The sequence below is a fragment of the Plectropomus leopardus genome, chromosome 2, assembly GCF_008729295.1.
Source record: "Plectropomus leopardus isolate mb chromosome 2, YSFRI_Pleo_2.0, whole genome shotgun sequence".
Classification (NCBI taxonomy): Eukaryota; Metazoa; Chordata; class Actinopteri; order Perciformes; family Serranidae; genus Plectropomus; species Plectropomus leopardus.
Window position 1 is genome coordinate 10,052,697 of NC_056464.1, and position 5,620 is coordinate 10,058,316.

The window sequence follows — 5,620 nt, forward strand, 5'->3', positions numbered from 1 at the left end:
AAATGCCTTTTTATGTTGCGTATATAGTACGAAACAGGATAAATACAATCAGGGACTGGCAATGAGATAACACAGCAGCTGTGCTTTGTTAGTTTGATGATACAACCTAAACTGTAAAGTTTTTTAATTAAGCCCTGAGTAACAGGACTATTGATGTATGAACTTTTGAGTCAAGTTTTGTATTTAAAATATATTTTCAAAAGCCAGGGACAGTTTAGACCCGAAAGCTGATGTTAAATACAGGAAGGCACGGGGGAATAAAGTAATGGTTTATAATTGCACCCTCTGTATACATAATCTGAACATGCCTGATGAGATTCATATAATTCTATTTTGTGGATTGAGATATAAAATCTTCAGCATCATTATTGTCAATGCCAGTGTCAATGTCAACTTTACTTATATAACACATTTGAAACAGCAAGTGGCCTACCAAAGTGCTTTACAGTGAAAGGCAGAAATAATAAAAACAATAAAAGCAATAACAACAATAAAAACAATAGAAAACAAAACAATAAAACTGAGAAATACAACAAATATAGACAGAATAAAAGCAACTATACTCCACCAAAGGCCAAAGTGAACAAGTGTGTCTTAAGCAGTGTTTTAAAAGTGGAGAGGCCAGAATTTATCAAATTTCAGGTCAGATACATTGACTGTATTCCAAATTGTAGGTAGCCTACCTCATACTCCTCTCTCTGAACTGGTCATGTCAAGCTAACACAAGTTTAGTTAGTTTGTTCAGTTAGCTACACAAGTTACTTCTGGCAGTTAACCATTTAGAAACCTGAGCAAATCAATTTCTTTTAAAAACACAGAAAGAAGGCAATGAGCTTCTTTACAACACGCCGCCCAAAAGCTAAGCAGGAAATCAGTTAAAAGTTGCAAGAAAATTACCAGAAAATAAGCAAAAATAGAAAAGTAAAACACAAAAACAAACAAGAAAATAAATTTAAAATTTTAAAATTAAATATATATATAATTATTTTCTGTAACACATTTTTAAACATATTTAAACATCTTTATAAGGCAACAGAGAAAAAGTGATGTCCAACCAGGTTTTTAAAGGGTTAATCATGAATATAATACCCATGGACCAGAGGCTGGTACTCGTGAAAATGTGAGATGTAAAAATGAATTGAGCTGAGCTGAAACGTAAGCTAGCTCAGTGGTGCTTAGTGAGCAAGCAGTAGATGCACACTTCCTCCTGCATGGTGATTAGGTTGGCATGTGTAATTTGGCAGAGAGAAAATAGTTCCTACATCAAACTGCTCACAACAAACTCTGGGGATTATCTTGGGTAACTGGGTCATGATTTCTGTAAAGAGACAACACTGTTGAGTTTTTCAGCTGTTTTCTTTTCTTTTTTGTGCTTTGAGCACCACAAGCTGAGTGCCATCTTGTTTCTTTAGGCCTATAGCGGATAGAAGGCAGACATCTCTTTAGCCAATATCTCCAACAGTCGGCAACTCACACCAAAAAAACAGTCTATATGGATAAATAGCGCTACAGATAAGAGGAAAAACATGTATTTTAATTCTGGGGTGAATTGTCCCCTTAAACTTTATACTGCAATCAGCAATCTCTGCTCTCAGTATTCAGGGCTCCTGTCTGTCCCCAGAGTAGAAAAAGAAGTCAGCAGGCCGCAGGGCCTTTTCCTATCGTGTACCCTTCCTTTGGAATAACCTCCCTATGGACAGCAGTCATACTCTGCTGAGGCCTTTGGGCTAAATCCAAACCCAAAACTCATCTTTTGCCTTGACTTTGAATTAATTGCTTATTCTTCCATTATCTGCCAGGTGGGGAGTTATAGTCCTTGTTTTTCAAGCCAGTGAGAACAATGTATAACTTTCTGATAGCCATTGAATCTCAAAACCCCGTTGATGTCCTACATGCTCTGCCGTGCCTCTGTCTCTGTCTCTCTCCCTCTCTTGGCTTCCCTGTGCCGCTCTGGGACCTCTCTCTCCTGGCTGCTGGTGCCTCATCCACGTTTGAATCTGGATCTCTGTCCTGCAGGAGAGTAGCCTCTTCTCTGTGTGATTTTTTTTATGCTCCTATCTTTGTGAATCAGGTACTTCAGTTTTTCTCCATATGTAACTAAATATGTATCCTTTCCTCTTTGAACGTTACATTTCGGAGAGGAGGATTTGGGGTCTGACAGGGGACATAGGAAGTTGCTAAATGTGCTACTGGATATGTATTCTTCATATATATTTACATTCTATGTATTTTTTTTTTTGCCATTTTGGTTGTCTATAATGTACTTTATTATGTTAGTTATTCTGTACACATACATATTCCATGTCTGTCCGTCCTGGAAAGAGGGATCTCTCCTTAGTTGCTCTTCCTGAGGCCTCTATTTTTTTCCCTGTTAAAGGTTCTTTCAAGGAATTTTTCTCTATTTCGATCTGGAATCTAAGGACAGAAGGTGTGAAATGCTGATTGTAAAGCCAATTCATGAAAATCTGTGATATTAGGCTATAGAAACATTGACTTCACTTGAACAACATATAATCTGTTTAGAGTAGAATGTAAAATGTGTGGCGTGCTTGTCCAGCAGCAGCAGGCGAGGCACACCTGTCTCCACTCAGCTCATCAACCTGCCCTCACTCTGCCAGATAACTTTGTACATATCGGTAGTGCTCTTTTTTTATTTCTAGTATTCAGGGAATTTTTTGTATTTACCAGTGTTTTTCTGTGTGCTCAGGTACTCCTTTGTGGCTCTCTGTTTTACCAACCTTTGTGTCCTGAGTTTTCTCCATCTGCTCAGCTTTCACCAGAGATTTTTCTACGAGTCAGCCAGCTCCCTGCCTCCACTGCCTGCTCCTTTGCTTTTTTACCCTTGTACAATAAACTCTTTTTCTACATACCTACCAGTAGCAGTCTCTGCTTGTTAAAGTTTTAAACCAAAACTTTAACAAAGAGTAGTATGAGAGGCAGATCGAATACCCTAACCCTAACATATCAGTTCTCGTGTCTAAATCCAATCAACTGAGGCAACCAAAATAGCCACTTAGAGGGAGAGGGACGCGTGTCATGCCTTTGCCATCTGAGGAAAAAAATTGGTTGGGTGCAACAGAGATCTGATGTAGCGAGCAGACATCCAAACCAAAACTTCCTCTTTAGTGCGCTGGTCATTTCAATTAAAGAATGCAGGAAAGAAAAGCTAAAACAAGATAAATTGTTGTAGTAAACTGGTAGTTGATTGGTTCCAAGTTTGCATTTTGACTGATGCGCTCTATCTCTTCAGACTTTGTCTGCTGCTCAAATGCAATTGATACTTCTTGGACTACAAACTGTTATTGGATAAGAGTTTCTCTGAATGTATGATGTCTATAATGTAAATGTATTTGTTGGAGGGAAATATAGTTGCTTAATGTAAAGTCTTTTTGATGGCTGATGGAGGGCGACCTTACAGAGGTTTTTTTTTATGTTTCTTTTTAAAATTCAAGTTTTTCTGCTTTTCTGTTGATTGTCAAGAGCTTGAGGATCCAAGACAAATTTCTGTGAAAACCAACAATAAAGAATCTTATCTTGGACGGAAACCAAAACGCTTCCACAAACTTGTCCGGTTGCCTACAGATTCTGCATTTACACGTAGATATTTGTTTATACAGACTGCATTTTTGGTCAAAAGAAATAAGTGATGATGTATTGATGTATACTTACCTCATAATTGTATATTTGTAATTGTATGTGTCCCTTGTTAAAACCACCTCATTACTGTGAATCCGTAAAACTGAAACCATCACAGCCATGGTGTTATAGTATGAAAATGAGTGCACGACATCGACCCAGAAAGAAGTAGGTCAAAGCCAGTAGCCGCCTTTAACAAGAACTGGTTTGATCCAGAAGTTCTCACCTTCAAAATGCTAGTCAGGAATGAAGTGATGTCCGCTTGCTCCACCTGTCCAGAAATCAGCTCTCAACATGAGCGGTTTGAAACACAGACCCTCTGTGCATCAGCTTATGTGATGCAACCATACTACCTGATTTTCCTGCCTGCTGAAGCCTCCCTCACCCTCATTAATGGATGTTGTTAATTTTGACACAGCTGGAAATTGAGTGAATAAAAAATCAACTCAGCTTGCCTTTTTAAAATCTGCTATGAGCCCAGACCCAGGAAAAACACACAACTCTGTACAAAACACCACAGCTTGGGCAGTAGCCTTAGTGTATTGATAATGAATGCTCTATGAATCATTGCATGAGTAAAAAAATACAAATGGAGAGAGATGCTTACATCACAGACATGTACACTCAGCAGAGTCTTCAGATTAACACAAAAATACATACAGTACTGCAGGAGGGTTGTTTTTTATGCCTTTTTTAAAACATAATAAATTGGGCAACATTCCTCTATTTCATTTTGATTTTCATCCACTTACAAATATATCATAGTCATTCAAGGCCAAGCTTTATAGATCAGAACCATAGCAGAGTTTTAATCTATTAAACCATACTTTCTATTAGTCACAGCATTAAAAGTATTAGTTAAAAAAACAAACAAATAAACAAACAAACAAACAAAAAAACGCCCCCACAGTCCACCAAAACTGCATCATCTTGGAAAACATGTTAGTTTGAAATAATAAACCATCTTGTTTTTGTATACATTCAGTCAAAATCAAGGCATTTACACGTCTAGTATTACACTGGCCTTGATGATGAGCTGCTCACGTCATGTACAGTGTTCATGTCACACACAGTGATACAAACATAACAAAGAAATCTCAGTCTTGGATGTCGAAGAGTTAATCAGGCGGTTGTTAAAGGAAAACTCAAACCAAGACGCTGCACAGGAAATCTCTGAACAGCTATGAGTATCCCTTTGAGATTTATACACAGAACCAACTGTACAAATCATACAATATCAATCTTGAAAATGAAGCACTTTAAATTTTTTAGTATTATAATATTTTTTATCAATGCATTTCTATACAGTTATTTTTGATTATCTTTAAAGTGGCCTTTCTTTTTCAGCCACTGTAAAGTTTTTCTCTCTTTTTTTTTTTTTTTTAGCTTACACAACATTATTTATGCACTGGACGACCAGCTGTGTCGAACAAAACACAGTATATGCACTCTGAATTTAAAAGTGACATTCGTTGTCAATAAAGTGTGGATGCGTTTAACGTCTGTCTTTGAAATCGTAAACTTATTGCAGTTCTTATCTTCTGGGCCCTTAATGCTCAGATAAGCTGTTTGAGGCTGAAGGCAAATTCCCATTCTTAACCGAGTGGAGAATCAAGTTGAATATTGACTGCATGGTGAAATATGAATCATACCAGCTGGTACACAGTGCAATACATTCCTACTGAATCCCAGAGCAGAGGCATCTGGATGTACTGTCACGTTCTTTTATCATACGTAGAAAGTCAGGAAAATTTCTATTTTTTTGTTTTGGTTAAATCATTCGACTGTGTCTGTGTTATTACCAGTGTGTTTTCATCCCTGACAATCACTCACTCTCACACACACACACACACACACACACACACACACACACACACACCCTTAAAGCCTCGGGGAGTGCAACATCTGGTTCATCCGTCCTGCAGGCCAGGACAGTATGAGGGCAAAGCGTCTCTCTATCTCTCTCACACACAGACACACACAC